Genomic DNA, 23,866 nt, shown 5'->3' with positions numbered 1-23,866 from the left:
CCTTCTCCTCCCGCCCCCAACCTTTCCCAGCATCAGAGTCTTTTCCAGTGAGTCAACTCGTCGCATGAAGTGGCCAAAGTATTGCAGTTTCAGCTTTAGCATCAGTCCCTCCAATGAACATCCAGGATTGATCTCCTTTAGAATGGACTGGTTGGATCTCCTTGCAGTATAAGGGACTCTCAAGAGTCTTCTCCAGCACCACAGTTCAAAAGCATCAATTCTTCGGCAATCAGCCTTCTTCACAGTCCAACTCTCACATCCATACATGACCACGGGAAAAACCATTGCCTTGACTAGACGGACCTTGGTTGGCAAAGTAATGTCTCTGCTTTTTAATATACTATCTAGGTTGGTCATAACTTTCCTTCCAAGGAGCAAACGTCTTTTAATTTCCTGGCTGAAATCAGCATCTGCAGTGATTTTGGAGCCCAAAAAAATAAAGTCTGACACTGTTTCCACTGTTTTTCCATCTATTTCCCATGAAGTGATGGGACCAGATGCCATGATCTTTGTTTTCTGAATGTTGAGCTTCAAGCCAACCTTTTCACTCTCCTCTTTCACTTTCATCAAGAGGCTTTTGAGTTCCTCTTCACTTTCTGCCATAAGGGTAGTGTCATCTGCATATCTGAGGTTATTGATATTTCTCCCAGCAATCTTGATTCCAGCTTGTGCTTCTTCCAGCCCAGCGTTCCTCATGATGTACTCTGCATATAAGTTAAATAAGCAAGGTGACAATATACAACCTTGACGTACTCCTTTTCCTATTTGGAACCAGTCTGTTGTTCCATGTCCAATTCTAACTGTTGCTTCCTGACCTGCATACAGGTTTCTCAAGAGGCAGGTCAGGTGGTCTGGGATTCCCATCTCTTTCAGAATGTTCCACAGTTTATTGTGATCCACACAGTCAAAGGCTTTGGCATAGTCAATGAAGCAGAAATAGATGTTTTTCTGAAACTCTCTTGCTTTCTCCATGATCCAGCAGATGTTGGCAATTTGATCTCTGGTGCCTCTGCCTTTTCTAAAACCTGCTTGAACATCTGGGAGTTCACGGTTTACATACTGCTGAAGCCTGGCTTGGAGAATTTTGAGCATGACTTTACTAGCGTGTGAGATGAGTGCAATTGTGCGGTAGTTTGAGCATTCTTTGGCATTGCCTTTCTTTGGGATTGGAATGAAGACTGACTTCTTCCAGTTCTGTGGCCACTGCTGAGTTTTCCAAATCTGCTGGCATATTGAGTGCAGCACTTTCACAGCATCATCTTTCAAGATTAGAAATAGCTCAACTGGAATTCCATCACCTCCACTAGCTTTGTTCGTAGTGATGCTTTCTAAGGCCCACTTGACTCCACATTCCAAGATGTCTGGCTCTAGGTCAGTGATCACATTATCGTGACTATCTTGGTCATGAAGATCTTCTTTGTACAGTTCTTCTGTGTATTCCTGCCACCTCTTCTTAATATCTTCTGCTTCTCTTAGATCCATACCACTTCTGTCCTTTATTGAGCCCATCTTTGCATGAAGTGTTCCCTTGGAATCTCTAATTTTCTTGAAGAGATCTCTTGTTTTTCCTATTCTGTTGTTTTTCTCTATTTCTTTGCATTGATCACTGAGGAAGTCTTTCTTATCTCTCCTTGCTATTCTTTGGAACTCTGCATTCAGATGCTTATATCTTTCCTTTTCTCCTTTGCTTTTCGCCTCTCTTCTTTTCACAGCTATTTGTAAGGCCTCCTCAGACAGCCATTTCGCTCTTTTGCATTTCTTTTCCATGGGGATGTTCTTGGTCCCTGTCTCCTGTACAATGTCACGAACCTCCATCCATAGTTCATCAGGCACTCTATCAATCAGATCTAGTCCCTTAAATCTATTTCTCACTTCCACTGTATAATCATAAGGGATTTGATTGAGGTCATATCTGAATGGTCTAGTGGTTTTCCCTACTTTCTTCAATTTAAGTCTGAATTTCGCAATAAGGAGTTCATGATCTGAGCCACAGTCAGCTCCTGGTCTTGTTTTCGCTAACTGTATACAGCTTCTCCATCTTTGGTTGCAACGAATATAATCAATCTGATTTCGGTGTTGACCATCTGGTGATGTCCATGTGTAGAGTCTTCTCTTGTGTTGTTGGAAGAGGGTGTTTGCTATGACCAGTGCATTCTCTTGACAAAACTCTATTAGCCTTTGCCCTGCTTCATTAGGCTCCTCTAAAATTTATTTTTCTTCTTTCCTTTACCTAATGTTTCATGGCATTTTTCTGTTAAGAGAAAAATAGGTATATTTATTTTATAAAGGATTCATTGTTAGATAACAAAGCAGTTAAAGACATTCAGCTCTGTTTAGTGCGTTGATTGTGGTTAAGATTTAAATTCCTTGTCCACAAATTATAAGCCACATGACTCAGGGTGAATAGTTTATCTGTCCCTCTTCTTCTCATGAGCATCACGCAGTTAGATGGTAGGGAATATATACTGAGGATGAAATAAAATATGGTAAAGATGTATAGTACATATTGCATTCTAGACCCTCAATTGATTATAGCTATTCTTATTATCACTACTCAAAAACAACTTCAAGACGCATGTGGATTCATGTTGTTCCTGCTTGTATTCATTGGTTGGCAGAGGTGGGTTTAGAACAGGTAAAACAATTTGAAATTTACACATAAAGAAATTTTAATTCCTTCAAAGCCACTCGTAAAGGTCTTTTGGAATACGCAAATGCAATGTTTTGAAAGCTCTATTGGTTGTGGCAGAGAATAGTGGCATAAAGTCTGGAGCTACAAAGCCTGGATTTCAACCCACCTCTAGAACTTACAATTTATGTGAACCTGAGCAAGATCTATAACCTCTGCCTTGCGCACTCCTCATCTGTAACATATGCATGATAATGTTCCCACCATAGAGTGTTGTGAGGACTAAACGGTTACTCATTTGTCTGCTTAAGAGAACTGTTAAGGACATAGCTTCTCTGATTGCTCAGTTCAGTTCAGTTCAGTCGCTCAGGTGTGTCCGACTCTCCGCGACCCCATGAATCACAGCACGCCAGGCCTCCCTGTTCACCAACTCCCGGAGTTCATTCAAACTCATGTCCACAGAGTCGGTGATGCCATCCAGCCATCTCATTCTCTGTCGTCTCTGTCTCCTCCCACCCCCAATTCTTCCCATAGAGACATTTTACTTATGAATATAATATATAACATTAATTTTATTTTTAGTCAAAAGGCTAATTCAGGTTTTCATTTGATCTCTGTTGTATATTGGGCTCTGAGATGTGAATATGGACTGTTAGCATTTACCAACATGAATCTGTCTACTTTCTTCTTTAAAAAAAGAAAAAACAATAGGGTTAAATTAATAGAAGTTCAGCAAAAGGTGGGTTTGAGATGATTGGGTGGGTAAAGTGAGCATTTTGACAACATGACTTATACTCTGGTATGTTTAATTGTGACATTTAATGGACACCCTTGCAATTTAAGATGTCACTTTAAAAAAAATTCTCCTAATGAAAAGTTATTTTTTTTAAAGAGAGTTATCTGTCTAGTGAAAAGTAAAAAAAAAAAAAAAACTACATTGTTTCATATATGCCACACTGAAAGCTATTATTATATTGTCAGGCATTTCTGATCGGTGATGTAATCTAATAATTTTCATAAGACTCGGGTTGGATCAGGGCATCTCTGATTTTTAATTGATTGAACTGAATTGATGGGTCAGCTAGTTCTCTCAAAGGTTAGAAATATACATTCACACAAGGGCAAGTTGTTATCATCACTGTTGTAAAGAAGTAATGATACATGTGTTACATATAGGCTTTTATTTATTTTAATATTTGATTATGTCTACCTCAAGGCTATGGTTTTTCCCGTGGTCATGTATGGATGTGAGAGTTGGACTGTGAAGAAAGCTGATCACCGAAGAATTGATGCTTTTGAACTGTGGTGCTGGAGAAGACTCTTGAGAGTCCCTTGGACTTCAAGGAGATCCAACCAGTCCATTCTAAAGGAGATCAATCCTGGGTGTTCATTGAAAGGACTGATGCTAAAGCTGAAACTCCAATACTTGGGCCACCTCATGCGTCGAGCTGACTGACTGTAAAGAGTCTGATGCTAGGAAGAATTGGGGGTGGGAGGAGAAGGGGACAACAGAGAATGAGATGGACATGAGTTTGAATGAACTCCGGGAGTTGGTGATGGACAGGGAGGCCTGGCGTGCTGTGATTCATGGGGTCGCAGAGTCGGGCACGACTGAGCGACTGAACTGAACTGAACTGAACCTCAACATGTGCCTTTTATGCCCTAATGCATCCCTCTTAAACGCCAGCTGAAACTCCAGATACACTACCTGAAGGAGTTCACAGAAACGACACTAGTGTGAAGAAAAACAACATGTGAACAAGCAAAGATCAAAATTCTGAAACCTTATATCAGCGCAGCAGCATGTTCACCACCTTCTGGGAGGGCTCTCAGAAGAAATCCTCAGTTCTGCCAGCTCCCCTGAGGTTAGAGCTCCCTCTGGCGGCTGCAGGTACTAATACCTATTTACACCTTCCTTGGGCCTCCTAGGAATCATTTCCTTACCTGCTTTTAGTTCTTCCACTTCAATCCCACCTACTTTCAGCTGGAAATCCTGGTCTCCTGAGTCTCACCCTGAACTTCCTCCTAAAGGGGATGAACATAGCTACTCTCTCTCCTGCATTTTTTCCTATTCATTGATCCAATGTTCCTCCCTTTGCTTAAATCACACGGCCTTGGTTCTTAAAGGAGAGAGGTACTTAGTCACTTAGAATCCATCTAAATAAACAACAGAAAAGATTTCTTATAGGCTTTTTAAAAGACTCTCTTTCTAAGATGGACTATGAAGTCTTGGTATAGAATGGAGATTGTAAACGCTTCCCATAAAACCCAGGGTTTATTTTCTGCCCAGTGCCCATTCAGTTTTATTGTTTGTTTCGGTGCGTAGTGGAGTTCTCACACTGCACACCTCAAGGGCCGCTGCCTGCATAAAACATGATGCTCTACCTTGAGCAATGCTGGAATACATTACATAAATTTCCCCTTGATACCCAGCATGTTTTCTGCTCTAATAGAATCTGAGCAGAGGCACAGCACCTTTCTGTTGTGCTTCTAACTCTCCCTTCTGTGAATCCAATAACCATCTCCAGGCGAATTAGAAGGGATATGTTTCAGAGAAGGGTGGAAGCGGCTCGAGAAGGCAGAGCCAAAGATGATCTAGCAGGTAGTTACATGATAGCATGAGAGTACACAGTCCAAAGGATCAACTTTAATTACTCAGAATCCTTACAGAAAAAGAACATTTGGGTTATAGTGCAAAGTGAATCTCCAAACCGTCCTTGTTTCACACTTGATTATAAATGTTCTTGAATTATTGGTGTTCTTTCCTGTGGAAGATAATGGTTTACCTCACACCTATTTTCAAGCCTCATATCAATTTCCCAGGTGGAACTAGTGGTAAAAGAACCTGCCTGCCGATGCAGATGTAAGAGTCGTGGGTTTGATCCCTGGGTCAGGAAAATCCCCTGGAGGAGGGCATGGTGATCCACTCCAGTATTCTTGCCTAGAGAATCCCATGGACAGAGAAGTCTGGTGGGCTACGGTCCATGGGTTCTCAAAGAGTCAGACAAGACTGAAGTGACTTAGCACCGACTTGCAGCCTCTAACAGAGGCAAATAGACTTTTCCAGACTCCTTTCTGACTAGAGATGGCGATGTGTATTGTTAAGGGCAAAGAGGTGCAAGTTAGCATCTGTTATTAGGGCTTCTTGGAAAGATTTTACTGCCCCGATAAAAACAAAAGGAAAAGCTAGAAAGGCACCGTCCTTTACCAATCAAATGCCTCCTTGATAACCTGGAGCTGCAATGCCTGCCCATCAGGCCCCACAAGGGAAAGACCACGGTTATATACTGAACAGCTGTCAACTACTACCTATTTCCAAATATCTTGTTAAAGGACAGTATATCAAAGAAAAATCTAATTTGAGCCAGGTACATCATTTTATTAGTTAATATTTAATATTTTATTAATTGCAATAAAAAGCTGTTCCATTAAACTTTCATGACTTCTTAAGTAGAACTAACTTGAAAATATTTTGCTCAATATCTAAGGACTTTCAGGCTTCTGCAATTTTTCTGAACACCAAGGCTTTACACAAGGTTTGGAAAGTCTCAGTAAATCATAAGACCCAGCTTCCTAGAAAGGCATGTAGTAGAAATAGCATCACTCCAGTCTCTGCTCTCTTCACACTCAGCGTGGTGTTGAGTGAGTAAGGTTGCTCAGTCATGGCTGACTCTGCGGTTCCCTGGACTGTAGCCCACCAGGCTCCTCTGTCTATGGGATTTCCCAGGCAAGAATACTGGAGTGGGTTTCCAAGCCCTCCTCCAGGGGATCTTCCCAACCCAGGGATGGAACTCACATCTACTGCATTACCAGTGGGTGGATTCTTTACACTGAGCCATTGGGGAAGACGCGTTGTAAAGAATCCACCTGCCAATGCGGGAGACGCAAAAGACTCGGGTTCGATCTTGGAGGTCTACAGTCCTTAAGGTTGCAAAGGGGCAGACGTGACTGAATGCACGCACACAACATTATGCTCTAGACCTAAGAGTCTATCATTTCATCTCAGGACCTAGAGTGTACAATAGGTTGATAATCACTGCAAGGTCTGCCTGTCAAGGTGGCACATGCAATAGCATGCTGAGAAGGTGGAAATCTGTGTTTCAGGGTCATTGACGACATTCATTCATGGCATTCAACTTTCTAAATTTCATTTGCTCACCAGCAAGAAACAGAGAGTAAATCAGAGACCATTCTCATGGCTCTTAGACTAAATTCAGTCTGCAACTGTGTTTTTATTTTTTGCTTGCTTGTTCTTTTTTTTTTTTTTTGCCTGCAGAGGTTTTTCTTTTTTTTTTTTTTTTAATATATGGAATTAGTCATACAATATCCATGTTTCTGGATTCTTTTGAAAATTCAGTCTATTTGGCAATCCTGGGCCCACATTCTTCCATGAAAATGATCTCCCAGAGTGGAGAGGCTACTCCCCCATTACTAACCAAGCCCACATCCGTTACTCCCAATACGCCTCCGAGACCATTTTACTCACTTAGTGCTATATGCCCAGTGAACCGAAGTTATTTAAATTGTTAGGCCTTGGGATAGAAAATGGCTAAAATTCCTTTCTAACTCTAAAACCATCTCTAAAGTCAACCCTGGTGTAAACTGATAAAAACATTAGAGAATTTGACTCACAGGCTGAAGGAGATGAGGTCTTAATCCCCTCCCAGCTCTAATATTCTAGCATTCTGTGACAAGCTAAGATGTTCCTGAGACTTTGATGTATTACTCTGATGCATCACTGGGCCAGCCAGCCTTGAGCTGGTCTTGGAAGTCACTAAAGGGAGCAACACTTCACTTGTCACCATTGATCTGGGATGAAAACATTGATAGGTTAAAATCAGGGGTTGCAGGTACACCCTTCTCTGCAGTTTTAAATAAACACAATCGGTCTACCCAGCACTAAGCAACTGTTTCTAAGGCATGTTTGTAAATGTGTTTATAAAGCAAGAACCTCCAATCCATCAGGCCTCAAAGAGCTAATCAATATATTCCAATCTCATCTCAGAGAAGTTTTGCCGCTGGGAAGTTTAATTTATTTCAACTCATGGCCATGAAAAAATGAGCAGCCATGGCATTTTGACAAAATAGAAAAAGTCGACTACGTTGTATCCAGCAACAGTTCCATCTCAATTTTCCATTTTATCTGAACAAATCACCCCACTGAATGGAATGGCCATGAAAACTGATCAGTCTATGGGCCAAGGTACCGAGAGTATATACAGATGACAGTCGCAAGAGGTTTGTTACTCTTATGACCATGCTTCCCGTTAAAACATTTCTGGAGAGGGAATAGGAAACCTGAAAAAGAGTTTTGGTATGTACTCTACTAGATAAATGTCCTTTTAACAGCACTGGTATCTAGATATAATCACTTCCCATAGCTAGGGTGTTTGCCCCTGAAAAATAAATTCCCCTGGTGTCTGTAAGGTATGGGTATCAAGTACCATTTCCTTTTAGATTTTGGCATAGTAATGACATAAACAAATCCCAGGAGAGTATTTCTTATTTTTATGTGCCTGAAATAGAATCCAGGTCTATCATATATCGAAAGACAGCATAGCTTTCCAGCTGGCCCCAAGGGAAATATGCAGAGTGGTAGAAATGGAAATGTGCTATCCTGGGAACCCTGCAATATTTCAGCCTGCATCACTGGCATATGTTTGCATAAGTGATACATCAGTCGCCACTTTTCTTATGCAGATTCAATAAACAACAGTGTCCATTGTCTTTGAACTACAAAGAGATTAAGTCTGGAAGACAAAGATTAGGTGAGGCTAGAGACTGCGGAAGGCTACTGGGAAGGCGGTGCCTCTCAGGCAGGACCTGTCTCAGAGCCTTTATCCAGAAAGTGAGGTAAGTTAGGGAAGAGCTCCAGAAAGCGTAACTGTAGTTAAGCACCCAGAGAGAGATCTCACTCCATGCAGGTACAAAGATGAACTCACAGTGGAGAAGGGATGAGATGTCCTCATTTCCTCCTGGGCCCTGATGAGACAACTTTTCCATCAGAGAAAAGCCCTGGAGTATGATGTCCAACTGGAAATCGTCACCAGGGCCAAGAAAAGCAGTCAGATTTCTTTTGAGGTCTCCCTAGATTCAGAGTTACGAGGTTATAGAAAGACTTCTGTCCGGGGATGACCCAGAGGGAGGATAAAGGGGGAGGGAGGTGGGAGGGGGGTTCAGGAGGGGGAACTTATGTAAACCCAGGGCAAATTCATATCAATGTATGGCAAAACCAACCAATATAATATTATAAAATAAAAAAAAAAAAAAGAAAGACTTCTGTCGACTAAAAAGATGCACAGTGTGTCATGAGTGAAGTTTTACTGGGGGCAAAATGAGGCTTATAGCCCAGGAGGCAGCACCTCAGATAGCTCTGAGAGGCTGCTCCAAAGAGGCAAGGGGGAGGAAGGTCAATATATAAGATTTTGGTGAAGGGGGAGTCCAGTGCAATCAAGTGCCTACTTTACATTTTCTGCTAGCCAGGAGGAGTTGATGTCACCATGAAGGGATTCAGTGCTTTTCTGGATACGAGGAGATGAATGGATTGGCATATTCCTGTAAATATCGAACTATCTAAAAACCAGTTCCACCAGTTTCCCTGGAGCACAGAGTGCCTCACTATCCAACCTGGGAGCTCAGCGCTGAGGGTAGTAGCTACAGTAGCACATGAAGATGGGAAACACCCCTGTTGTTCAGTCACTGGCAAATGCTCTTGGCAAGTGCCAGTTTGTAATTCAGAGTTCATTCACTCACTCAGTCATGTCTGACTCTGTGACCCCATGGACTGCAGCACACCAGGCTTCCCTGTCCATCACCAACTCCTGGAGCTTGCTCAAACTCATGTCCATCGAGTCAGTGATGCCATCCAATCATCTCACCCTCTGTCGTCCCCTTCTCCTCCCGCCTTCGATCTTTGCAGCGTCAGGGTCTTTCCCAATGAGTCAGTTCTTCCCATCAGGTGACCAAAGTACTGGAGCTTGAGCTTCAGCATCAGTCTTTCCAATGAATATTCAGGACTGATTTCCTTTAGGATTGACTTGTTGATCTCCTTGCAGTCCAAGGGACTCTCCAGAGTCTTCTCCAACACCACAGTTCAAAAGCCTCAATACTTCAGCGCTCAGCTTTCTTTACAGTCCAACTCTCACATCCATACATGACTGCTGGAAAAACCATAGCCTTGACTAGGTGGACTGTATCAGCAAAGTAATGTCTCCGTTTTTTATATGCTGTCTAGGGATTGGGGGCAGGAGGAGAAGGGGACAACAGAGAATGCGATGGCTGGATGGCATCACTGACTCGATGGACATGAGTTTGAGTGAACTCTGGGAGTTGATGATGGACAGGAAGGCCTGGCGTGCTGTGATTCATGGGGTTGTAAAGAGTCGGACATGACTGAGAGACTGAACTGAACTGAGGTTGGTCATAGCTTTTCTTCCAAGGAGCAAGCGTCCTTTCATTTCATGGCTGCAGTCACCATTTGCAGTGATTTTGGAGCCCAAGAAAATAAAGTCTCTCATTGTTTCCCCATCTATTTGCCATGAAGTAATGGTACCAGATGCCATGATCTTAGTTTTCTGAATGTTGAGCTTCAAGCCAAACTTTTCACTCTCCTCTTTCACTTTCATCAAGAGGCCTTTGAGTTCCTCTTCACTTTCTGCCATCAGGGTAGTGTCATCTGCATATCTGAGGTTACTGATATTTCTCCCAGCAATCTTGATTCCAGCTTGTGCCTCATCCAGCCCAGTATTTCTCTTGATGTACTCTGCAAATAAGTTAAATATACAGCCTTGATGCACTTCTCTCCTGATTTGGAACCAGTCCATTGCTCCATGTCCATTTCTAACTGTTGCTTCTTGACCTGCATACAGATTTCTCAGGATACAGGAAAGGAGGTCTGGTATTCCCATCTCTTTCAGAATTTTCCACAGTTTATTGTGATTCACACTGTCAAAGGATTTGGCATAGTCAATAAAGCAGAAATAGATGTTTTTCTGGAATTATCTTTCTTTTTCAATGATCCAATGGATGTTGGCAATTTAATCTCTGGTTCCTCTTCCTTTTCTAAATCCAGCTTGAACATCTGGAAGTTCAACCTATTGTTGAAGCCTGGCTTGGAGAATTTTGAGGATTACTTCGCTAGTGAGTGAGATGAGTGCAACGCTTTCACAGCATCATCTTTTAGGATTTGAAATAACTCAGTTGGAATTCCATCACCTCCACAAGCTTTGCTCATAGTGATGCTTCCTAAGGCCCACTTGACTTGACATTTCAGGATGTCTGGCTCTAGGTGAGTGATCACACCATCATGATTATCTGGGTCATAAAGATCTTTTTTTATATATAATTTTTCTGTATTCTTGACAACTTTTCTTAATATCTTCTGCTTCTGTTAGGTCCATACATTTTCTGTCCTTTATTGTGCTCATCTTTGCATGAAATGTCCCCTTGTTATCTCGGATTTCCTTGAAGAGAACTCAAGTCTTTCCCATTCTGTTGTTTTCCTCTATTTCTTCACACTGATCCCTGAAGAAGGCTTTCTTATCTCTCTTTGCTAATATTTGGTACTATACATTCAGATGGGTATATCTTTCTTTTTCTCCTTTGCGTTTGTAGTTGACAGGTAAGTGCCAATTTGTTGTTGGCACTTCCTAGGGATTTCAAAAGCAATGAAACATGGAAGAAGGGACACTAGATTTGAAGCAATAAAATATTAGCTGTAGCCACTACTTTGCCACTAATTTCCTATATGACTTACCTTCTCTGCAGCTGTGCTTCCTCATCTCCTAAGCAAAATGATTTCATTTATGGGTTTCAAGAGCTTATACAACTCAGAATTGTCATGATCCTCATCTGTGATTTCCCATATAATCCCACATCTCTATTTTCTATTACAATACTGGTGGGTTGGGTATATAAATTAATTTTTAGGATGACAACTGCATGGGTTAATTCCAGTTCTATAAATTTCAACCTCTACAATGTTCTTTCATAAGTAGGAGATGTCTGTTTTCAAGGTCATGATGTAGAATTGCTATAGAGTTGATTTACAGCATTTATATTCTCCAAAAGCATCCAACCTCATTCATAAGTTTTCAAAGGTTAGAGCAGCATGACCAGAAAAGATCTGAAGAGTGACTTGTTTTAAAATACCCTTTGTCAAAAGGGAGAATTTATCCCTGCCACTACATGTGGGTTCTTAAATGAGAATCTACTGACATCATCTATAGAAGTAGGTTGAGTTGATTATATATTCAGACTATATTGACTGAAAGCCTCTGATCATTTTCTAGGGAGCTCAGTTACAACAGAACTTACATTATATTCAATGCAATGCTCTTTTCATTAAAAAATATTTAAAAGGTACTAAAATATATATCCTCTTGATATATATTTATATATATATGTATATAAATAAAAAGCTTCTTGATGAAAGTGAAAGAGGGGAGTGAAAAAGTTGGCTTGAAGCTCAACATTCAGAAAACTAAGATCATAACATCTGTTCCCATCACTTCATGGGAAATAGAAAAACAGTGGAAACAGTGTCAGATTTTATTTTTTTGGGCTCCAAAATCACTGCAAATGCTGATTGCAGCCATGAAATTAAAAGATGCTTACTCCTTGGAAGGAAAGCTATGACCAACCTAGTTCAGTTCAGTTCAGTTCAGTTCAGTCGCTCAGTCATGTCTGACTCTTTGCGACCCCATGAATCACAGCACGCCAGGCCTCCCTGTCCATCACCAACTCCTGCAGTTCACTCAGACTCATGTCCACAGAGTCGGTGATGCCATCCAGCCATCTCATTCTCTGTCGTCCCCATCTCCTCCCACTCCCAATGCCTCCTAGCATCAGACTCTTTTCCAGTGAGTCAACTCGTCGCATGAGGTGGCCAAAGTATTGGAGTTTCAGCTTTAGCATCAGTCCTTCCAATGAACACCCAGGATTGATCTCCTTTAGAATGGACTGGTTGGATTTCCTTGCAGTCCAAGGGACTCTCAAGAGTCTTCTCCAGGACCACAGTTCAAAAGCATCAATTCTTCGGCGATCAGCTTTCTTCACAGTCCAACTCTCACATCCATACATGATACCTGGAAAAACCATTGCCTTGACTGGACGGACCTTGGTTGGCAAAGTAATGTCTCTGCTTTTTAATATGCTATCTAGGTTGGTCATAACTTTCCTTCCAAGGAGCAAGCGTCTTTTAATTTCCTGGCTGCAATTAGCATCTGCAGTGATTTTGGAGCCCAAAAAAATAAAGTCTGACACTGTTTCCCCATCTATTTCCCATGAAGTGATGGGACCAGATGCCATGATCTTTGTTTTCTGAATGTTGAGCTTCAAGCCAACCTTTTCACTCTCCTCTTTCACTATCATCAAGAGGCTTTTTAGTTCCTCTTCACTTTCTGCCATAAGGGTGGTGTCATCTGCATATCTGAGGTTACTGATATTTCTCCCCGCAATCTTGATTCCAGCTTATGTTTCTTCCAGCCCAGTGTTCTTCATGATGTATTCTGCATATAAGTTAAATAAGCAGGGTGACAATATACAGCCTATAGAGCATATTAAAAAGCAGAGACATTACTTTGCCAACCAAGGTCCATCTAGTCAAGGCTATGTTTTTTCCAGTGGTCATGTATGGATGTGAGAGTTGGACTGTGAAGAAAGTTGATCGCAGAAGAACTGATGCTTTTGAACTGTGGTATTGGAGAAGACTCTTAAGAGTCCCTTGGACTGCAAGGACATCCAACCAGTCCATTCTGGAGGAGATGAGTCCTGGGTGTTCATTGGAGGGACTGATGCTAAAGCTGAAGCTCCAATACTTTGGCCACCTCATGCAAAGAGTTGACTCACTGGAAAAGACTTTGATGCTGGGAGGGATTGAGGGCAGGAGGAGAAGGGGACAACAGAGGATGAGATGGCTGAATGGCATCACCGACTCGATGGACATGAGTGTGAGTGAACTCTGGGAGTTGGTGGTGGACAGGGAGGCTTGGCGTGCTGTGATTCATGGGGTCGCGAAGAGTTGGACACAACTGAGCGACTGAACTGAACTGAACTGAAAGACATTTTAGATGTCTACCCATAAGAGGCACTTACGAGTTATTTGTCTCTCACTTATGTGCATAAGAAAATACATAAAAGAAGAAAAAAAAACATACATGAGAGCCATGGAAGTCAACGTTAGCTCTCTGGGGAATAAACAGGAAGATGCCAACTAATTTATAATATATACACTTAGCAAGATGCTAAGCTTGATACTATGTTTTGCATAGAATTGAAAAAAAAAACACACAAAACTAAATATTAAACTGCAAGTCACTCATTCCTTGGTGAGACATGTAAAATATTAGTTACATCTTTAAGCTCCACCAGGGAAGCTTCCCTGGTGTCTCAGAGGTTAAAGCATCTGCCTGCAATGCAGGAGACCCAGGTTTGATCCTTGGGTTGGGAAGATCCCCTGGAGAAGGAAATGGCAACCCACTCCAGTATTTTTGCCTGGAGATTCACAGACGGAGAAGCCTGGTAGGCTACAGTCCATGTGGTCACAAAGAGTCCGACACGACTGAGCAACTTCACTTTCTTTCTTTCTTTTCTTTCTTTCTTTAAGCTCCAATATAGGGTGTCAGCCTAAAGCATCTTTTATGACTTTAAAGAGTTTTATTTAGAAGATAATGTAAAATATAACACACCCTAGATGGATCATCTGCATCCATGTGTGTTCAGTTGTGTCTGACTCTTTGCAACCCCATGGAGTGTGGCATGCCAGGCTCCTCTGTCCGTGGAATTTTCCAGGCATGAATACTGGAGAGGGATGCCTCCCCTACTCTAGGGGATCTCCCTGACCCAAGGATTGAACCTGTGTCTATTGTATCTCCTGCATTGCAGGTGTATTCTTTACCACTGAGTCACCTATCTCCTGCCTTTATACTATATTCATCCTGGGCCCACGTCTAATTGTAATAAATTTTGTGGGAAGCAGAATAACAGCTCATTGTTTGGGCATGAAGTCTGGCCTTAAAGGACTCCTTATTTTCTGGTATACTTACTATTTATGCCACCTTCAGGGAGGAGCTTAATTAGACCAGTTTCCACCTCTAACTGGGAGGGCAACCACTGGGGATGGTTTCGTAATGAGTCACACCAGATGAGTTTGTCTTCTTTTATATGCAGCCTGTATTTCATTGGTGTATTGATCCCTTGGACAATTAAGTTGTGAACAGGACAATAGGGTTGATTTCATTCAACACAAATTGCACAAGCCTCTTCAATACAGTTCAAACTCTCACTTGGTGCCACTGTCTAAGCCAGACTTTATTCCTCCTACCCGCTGAGCTCTTTCCTAAGGGAAGAGGTGCTGCTTTTTCCTCTTGGTGTGAACCCAGAATATATTCAATACATTGTACTAAGCTTTACTTTCAGGCAGGCCTATTCTTCTTTAAAGGAAGAATCCCAGTTTCCTTTTATTGTGTTTCTCTTTCTGCCTTTGGTATAGTCAGGCCCCAGGGCAGATGGCTTATCTGATATCTTTCTCTTTCAGGGCAAGGAGCTGGTTGTATAAATGCATTAAGAGGTTTTTTGTTTTTTTCTCTTCCCGCAGGCAAGAATGAGCATGGTATTCCTGAGAAAAAGGTTCTTATTTGATTTGGTAAATAACTAGTTAGGGATTACTAGGTACCTGTAAAGCTATTATTAATAATATTGTAAATTTCAATTTACTTTTGTATAATCTCTTCTATTACGTATCTTGCAAAACCCTTTGGGAAGGGTTGTTTAACAGAGTATGAGTTGATATTCCTGAATATCTGATCATAATATCACCATTGCATGAACTTACCCATGAATTTTTCTTCAGAGACCTAAGTTGGCACAACAGAATACAAAGAGCATTATGTAGGGAAATGGTGGCGCTCTATTTACTCAAATCGGAAGCATGTGCAGGGAGACAGTTTTAGGCATGTCAGATTATGTTTGCTGATTACTGAGACCTTCTTACCTCATGGAGTAACCGTGGGACAGGTAGTTTTGCATGTTAGCTTAACTGGCCACAAAATGCCCAAATTAAAGAGTATGTATCAGTGTGGCTGTGAAGGTATTTCTGGATGAGACAACATTTGAACATGTGGATTTAGTGTCGGTGGGCAGCATCCAGTCCACTGAGGACCCGAATAGAACAAATGGTGGAGGAAGGAATTTGTTCCTTCTCTCCTGTCTCACTTGAGCTGAACTATCTCATCTCATCTTCTCCTGCCCTCACACTGGGATTGACTTCCCTGGTTCCCAGACCTTTGGACTCAAACTGAATTGCACCACCTGCTTTTCTAGGTTTTCAGCTTACAGACAGCAGATTGTGGAACTTCTCACCTTCCATAATTGTCTGAGCCAATTCTTCTAAATAAATCTTTCAACCTCCCACCTCTACCCCAACCCCACTCTCTCCTTCTGGTTCTATTTCTCTGGAGAACCTTGACTAGTATACCCTGGGAAGATTTTCTAAGTCCCTCAGTATGAATTTATTTATTTATAAATTGGTCACACCACATGGCATGTGGGATCCTAGTTCCCCAACTAGGGATTGAACCCCTTGCATATGAGGCAGAGTTTTAACCATTAGACCACCAGGGTAGTCTAGTGTGACTTTTGTTATATACCAATTTTACACTACATATATTATACTTTTATACAATATATATACTACATTTCACTACTATACATTACTTCATATACAACTGCCTTTAATACCATCTTTAATAATATGATCAGTACTAATTTTTTTGTGAGCTATGAATGTTCAGAACAATTAAGCAGGCACTGCGGATTTCAGAGAGATAGCACTGAGCAGCAACTGGAAGCAAGATAGGGACTGAACCCTGGTTGTGGCAGAGAGAGCCCTGAATCCTAACCACTAGATCCTGAGAGCGAGGGCCTAGAGTCTGGGACCCAGTTCTTATCTATCTTGGGGGGAAAAGAAAATTGACAAAGAGACAGAAGGTAGAAAGAAAAGTTAGATGTTTATTAGAAAAGCAGAGTACATGCAAACAGCAGCATGGGTGAGCTCAAAGAAAGGTCGTCCTTGGGAAGTTAAGTCATTTACAGGGGGGCAGTCTTCTGAGTCTTTGTTTTTCTCTGGTGTATCATCTTGCTTTGTAATTTGACTCAGGGCCCTCTATTCTGTGTGTGTGTGTGTCCTTTATCAAAGATGGGCTTCCCTGCAAGGGCTTCTGGGAAATTCAGTTCAGTTCAGCTGCTCAGTTGTGTCCATCTCTTTGCGACCCTATGGACTGCAGCACACCAGGCCTCCCTGTCCTTCACCAACTCCTGGAGCTTACTCACATTCATTTCCATTGAGTCAGTGATGCCATCCAAGCATCTCATCCTCTGTCGTCCCCTTCTCCTCCCACCTTAAATCTTTCCCAGCATCAGGGTCTTTTCTAATGAGTCAGTTCATCACATCAAGTATTGGAGTTTCAGTTTCAACATCAGTCCTTCCAATAAATATTCAGGACTGATTTCCATTAGGATTGAGCGGTTGGATCTCCTTGCAGCCCAAGGAACTCTCAAGAGTCTTCTCCAACACCACAGTTCAAAAGCATCATTCTTCAGTGCTCAGCTTTCTTTATAGTCCAACTCTCACACCCTTACATGACTACTGGAAAAACCTTAGTTTTGACTAGATGGACCTTTTTTGGCAGTGTAAAATCTCTGCTTTTTAATATGCTGTCTAGGTTGGTCATAACTTTTCTTCCAAGGAACAAACATCTTTTAATTTCATGGCTGCAGTCACCATTTGCAGTGATTTTGGAGGCCCCCCCCAAAAAAAAATAAAGTCTGTCATTGTTTCCACTGTTTCCCCATCTATTTGCCATGAAGTGATGGGACCAGATGCCATGACCTTGGTTTTCTGAATGTTGAGTTCTAAGACAACTTTTTCACTCTCCTCTTTCACTTTCATCAAGAGGCTTTTTAGTTCCTCTTCACTTTCTGCCATAACGGTGGTGTCATCTGCATATCTGAGGTTATTGATATTTCTCCCAGCAATCTTGATTCCAGCTTGTGCTTCTTCCAGCCCAGCATTCCTCATGATGTACTCTGCATATAAGTTAAATAAGCAGGGTGACAATATGCAGCCTTGACGTACTCCTTTTCCTATTTGGAACCAGTCTGTTGTTCCATGTCCAGTTCTAACTGTTGCTTCTTGATATGCATACAGGTTTCTCAAGAGGCAGGTTGGGTGGTCTGGTATCCCCATCTCTTTAAGAATTTTCCACAGTTTGTTGTGATCCACACAATTTACAAAACTTTTGCTCTGGTGTTTTCCTTCCTTTTTGACACCCGAAGGGTCTTTCTGTACATGTGCAACTAAGGTCTCCCTGACCCCACGAATGAGAATATCTGACCTCTTTATCTTTTACCCAAGGAGGATTTGGCCCTTCCCTGACCCTGCCATTACTGTTTCCTAAAAGTGTCAGCAGGAGACAAAGCCCAGCCATTTACTCTGTTCCTACTGTTACTTCTGCCCTGGAGTACCAACAGGAGGCCTGGCCTAGAGGCATCTATCTCCTGCCGTTGTTGTTCAGTCGCCCAGGCTTGTCTGACTCTTTGTGACCCCGTGGACAGCAGGACACCGGACCTCTCTGTCCCTCACCATTTCCCCAAGTTTGCCCAAATTCATGTCCATTGCATCAGTGATGCCGTCCCCTCATCTCATCCTCCGATGCCCTCCCTTCCTTCTGTCCTTAATCTTTCCCGGCATCAAGGACTTTTCCAGTGAGTCAGCTCTTCACATCAGATGAACAAAATACTGAAGTTTCAGCTTCAGCATCAGTCCTTCCAATGAGTATTCAGGCTTGATTTCCCTTAAGATTGCCTGGTTTGACTTCCTTGCTGACCAAGGAGATCTGTGTCCTCCCTCTCTATTATAAGATTATCTAAATTAACACTTAACACCAAAGAACTGATGCTTTTGAACTGTGGTGTTGGAAAAGACTCTTGAGAGTCCCTTGGACTGCAAGGAGATTCAACCAGTCCATCCTAAAGGACATCAGTCCTGAATGTTCATTGGAAGGACTGATACTGAAGCTGAAACTCCAATACTTTGGCCACCTCATGTGATGAACTGACTCATTGGAAAAGACCCTGATGCTGGGAAAGATTGAAGGTGGCAGGAGAAGGGGACGACAGAGGATGAGATGGTTGGATGGCATCACCAACTCAATGGACATGGGTTTGAGTCAACTCCGGGAGTTGGTGATGGACAGGGAGGCCTGGTGTGCTGCAGTCCATGGGGTCACAAAGAGCTGGACATGACTGAGTGACTGAAGTGAACTAACATTAACATTTTAAACAATTCATGGGGTAGGTATTATCATAACAAGCATTTGAAGCTTATGACAATTGTCCTCAGTCACACAGATGCCGTAATTTATTACTGCATTACCCAATCATTTCAAATTCAGTGGCATATAATCGAAATATATTAATTATTATCTCTCCTGATGTTCTCGCCTGGGCTCAGCTAGATGGTTTTTACCCTGGGCTTTGGATGTAAATTCAAGCATTGGTTACACCTGTAATGATCTCTGCTGCTGCTGTTGCTGCTAAGTCGCTTCAGTCATGTCCGACTCTGTGCGACCCCATAGACGGCAGCCCAATAGGCTCCCCCGTCCCTGGGATTTTCCAGGCAAGAACACAGGAGTGGGTTGCCATTTCCTTCTCCAATGCATGAAAGTGAAAAGTGAAAGTGAAGTCACTCAGTCGTGTCCGACTCTTAGCGACCTCATGGACTGAAGCCCACCAGGCTCCTCCGTCCATGGGATTTTCCAGGCAAGAGCACTGGAGTGGGTTGCCATTGCCTCATCCGGTAATGATCTCTAAGGCTTCTTTATTCACATGTCAGGCCTCAAGGCCAGGGAAGACCCAACAAGTCGATGACTGGAATAGATGGGACTCCTTCAGATCATTTCAATAATTCAGTCGTGTCTGACTCTTTGCAACCCCTTGGACTGCAGCATGCCAGGCCTCCCTGTCTATCACCAACTCCCAGAGTTTATTCAAAGTCATGTCCATTGAGTTGGTGATGCCATCCAACCATCTCATCCTCTGTCGTCCCCTTCTCCTTCTGCCTTCAATCTTCCCAGCATGAGGGTTTTACCCAATGAGTCAGTTCTTTGCATAGGTGTCCAAAGTATTGAAGCTTCAGCATCAGTCCTTCCAATGAATATTCAGGACTGGCTTCCTTTAGGATTGACTGGTTGGATCTCCTTGCAGTCCAAGGCACTCTCAAGAGTCTTCTCCAACACCACAGTTCAAAACAAATCAGTTCTTCCCCACTCAGCTTTCTTTATAGTCCAACTCTCACATGCATGCATGACACTGGAAAAATCATAGCCTTGACTAGATGGACCTTTGTTGGCAAAGTAATGTCTCTGCTTTTTAATATGTAGTCCAGGTTGGTCATAGCTTTACTTCCAAAGAGCAAGCGTCTTTTAATTTCTTGACTGCAGTCACCATGGGGCTCCTAGGGCATCTTTCTCCGTTTTTCTGTGCCATCTTCTTGTGGTGGCTCAAGTTTCAAGGTAGCCACACACCTTACTTGGTGGTCACAACTACAGAGGTGCGTTTTTAACAGAGTTGGGTGGAACATGCATCCCATTCTATGACGTAGACTTAGAAATTACAGTGTCATTTCCATGATATTTAATTTGTTTAAAGCAAGTCATTAAGGGCAGCCCATATTCAAAGGGAAGTGAAATAGTCTCAACCTCTTAAGGAGAGAACAGATAAAGAAGTAAGTGCTAAAACCATTACGCGAATTCAGGTTTTCCTGACTCATCTGTTCTTAGGCCCACTGGCTACACTTTCAGAAGTTACTCTGAGTTTTGCCCGAAGAACACCTACCTGTCCACTTATCCCATGCGGTCATACACTCAGTTGAAGTTGGCAATCCAGTAATAATGATCTCTTAAGGTCACTGTGATCTGACATGATTGCTCAATGTGTGTTCTTAAATCCAAGGATCTTGAGAAATTGCATTTCTGGTGAAAGATATAAAGATTTTAATACCAGGATACATTGTGTTTGTCCAAAAAAACCTTCCTTCCTAACACATTTCTGAGTTTCTCGCTGTCTCTTCCTGTCTTCAACTTTTTTCTCAGTGTGCCCCTTCCCTCATTATCTTCATCTCCCTCTTCTTATCACATATAATGTATGGTCCTTTGGTGTGGTTTTTGCCTCCTTAGCAAGGCTTATAATCAATCCGAAGGAAATTAATTTTTTTATGTAAAATTCCCCAATGGGCATGGTTCCTTAAAAATCAAAATATATTGCATCCACCATTCCTTCTGACAATGAATCTTCTATTCCTATCAAAAAAGTAATCAAGTTTTCCTTGAATGATTTATTCTCTGTAGAGCCAGCCTGCTTATGGCTCATGGCTCTGTGATCACTGAGGCACTAGAAGATTTCCTGATTCTCTATATTTGTTATGGTACTTTGCTGAACCGTGAATTTCTATGAAAGGTTGAGAAGATGGTGATTGGATTTCTTTCCTATTTGGAACTTCTAACTCCCTTAGCGACTGGCTTTGCATACATTTTCAGGTCTTTCTAAATTTCTACCCAACTTAAAATGGATGAAAATAAAACAGAATGAAATCACAAATTAAATGCATCGATGCCTCCTCCCTCCTTTTGCATAAGGATTAAAAAGCTGAATGAGTTTTTACTTTCCCATCTTTCCTAACATCCATAAATACCCTTATCTATTGCTGTCTGTATACCAAAGTCTCATCAAAGTTTTCTGTGAAACGTTTGCAACTTGGTCCATAATCCCTGTGCACTACATGTGGGAGATCTGGCTTGGAACCAAGAGCCCTGGCTCTTCATAAATTCTGACAAGTCATTCAATGTTTCTGAACATTAATTGCTTCATCAGTGAAATGGGGAGAATAATTTCTCAAAGCTTAGTTCACAGGGCTATTCTGAAGGATCAATGAAATGTTTCTTACCATTTGTTACACCACTTCTCCTACTGGATGAACATGAGAATGTCATACATTCTCTAAATGGAATTTCAAGGTTTAAACTACACTAAAGATAAAATCACATTAAATATTATGACATAAAATGATTGTGTATGTGTGTGTGTGTAACTCTACATTTCCTTGAGAGGAATTTCTCTAAAGTTTTCAAGTGTTTTATGAACTGATAAGCAACCTACATATACAAGCTTTCAAATATATTTTCTTATAAAATCACAACAATTTGTAATACAGAGTTTATTACTTCTATTTTAAAGTTAGGAAGTTCAAGATTATATTATAATAAGAAGCAGAGCTAATAGTCAAATTCCGCTTTTCTGGCCATAACATATTATAATATACTATATTATAAGGATTTACCTGATGGTTCAGTGAGTAAAGAATCTGCCTGGAGATGTGGGATTAATCCCCGGGTCGCGAAGATCCCCTGGAGAAGGAAATGGCAACCACTCCAGTATTCTTGCCTGGAAAATCCCATGGACAAAGGAGCTTGGTGGCCTACAGTCCAAGGAGTTATAAGAGTCAGAAACGATGGAGCAACTAAGCAGAACACAGCATATTATATAATGACTATTCCTACTCTCCCTCCGAATATTTAGTGTTATTTGTCAGTACCCACCACGTTGAATCTTGAGCCATGAATTCTTGATTTGTTATGCTTTTGTTTTTCCTGGAGTGTAAAACTCATCTCCCAGATAGGTTGTAAACTTTCTGAAAGGAAAACACATCTCTGTTCCCATCACCTCTAGCTTGGTACTGAAAAAGGCCCTATTCTTCAACTATTTTAGTTTTCTTTTTTATTATGCATGTGGCATGGTCTCATATTCCCCCATAATCACGATAACCTGCCTGAATCACTTATCCTACCAGATGGGCATATAGAGACCTGTGTCTTTTTAAACATCAATTTTCACACCATGGACAAGGCAGATAATCAAACTCTGTGTCTAAAGCCCATTCAGACCATTCTGTGTTTCTCTACTTGAGTAGAGAAAGGGGTATGTCAGATCAACCCAGTGTAGCTTTAAACACTATCCTCTGAGGCAAGAAGAAACAAAGCTTTCAATACATCCAGGAGGGAGAAACTTCACATGAATTGAAAAGTTAAAAAAAAAAAAAAAACACTGAGTTCCACAGAAATATAATGCAATTATTAGTTCTCATGACCACTGTTTCACTTTCAAACATTAAACATTTATAATCTGCCACCTCACCTAGTAAAGCTATTGTGGTTATTTCATGTGTTCCCATTTTCCTGCCAAAGGTAAGCATGAAGAATACCTTTCAGTATCCTTTCATACCAGCAGATTAAAATAGAAAATTCATATCTATGAAAGGGGTGCAGGTGGATTTCAAATGATTATCAAATTACCTTTGAAACAAGTACAACATGACTGTGACACTTTTCCTTTTACAAAGTGCTATTCATTTTACAGTGTCCTTTCAAAAGGATTGTTTTGCTTTGCTCATCAAAAGCAAGCAAATTCAATGAGGTTATTGGGGACACATAATATGGGTAAGAAAATCAAGTTATCAATAGAATAGACTGATGCAACTCTTAAAACAGCCAGGATATAAATTATAGCACTATGAAAAGAAATGCAATATTTTATGAGTGCATATTTCATGCCAAATAACTGTAGGTAAATATCTAATATATTTTATCTTATTTAGACCTCATGATTCATGGCCAAAATTAACATTTCTCCACTGAATCTATTCAGGAAACTCAGCCTTGATGCAGTATACCTCTTCCTCCTAGTACCCACTGCTCACGAAAATGCAGATAAGATAGTAAAAATGTTTCATTTGAAAGATTACAGTTACAGGATATACATCTCCAGATAAATGTAGGGTGTATATATATATATATATATATATATATATATATAATAGGGTTCATCTAAGAAATGGAACTTGGTAATGGATCCCTTTGACCAGAATGAACTACTCTTCCCAGAATTTTTTTTTCTTCCATATTTCAGGCTCAGATGTACCACAAGCAATATTTCCCTTGACATCTGGAGAACAGAAGTGAAGTAGCAGTTATTTTGGGTTTTATGCTCCAATAACAATCTGAACAGGTACTTTGTACCCCACACAGGTTGTCACTCACCTGTTGATTAACCTTGTTGGTAGCAGGTGACAGTCAGGCCTGCAATTATTTTACTTTTCCTGGACCTCTTTTAGCTTCTTCTACTTCA

The sequence above is a fragment of the Moschus berezovskii genome, chromosome 7 (genome assembly GCF_049115385.1).
Source record: "Moschus berezovskii isolate FMDL1 chromosome 7, NW_MosBer_1.0, whole genome shotgun sequence".
Taxonomy (NCBI): domain Eukaryota; kingdom Metazoa; phylum Chordata; class Mammalia; order Artiodactyla; family Moschidae; genus Moschus; species Moschus berezovskii.
This window is presented reverse-complemented; position numbering follows the sequence as displayed.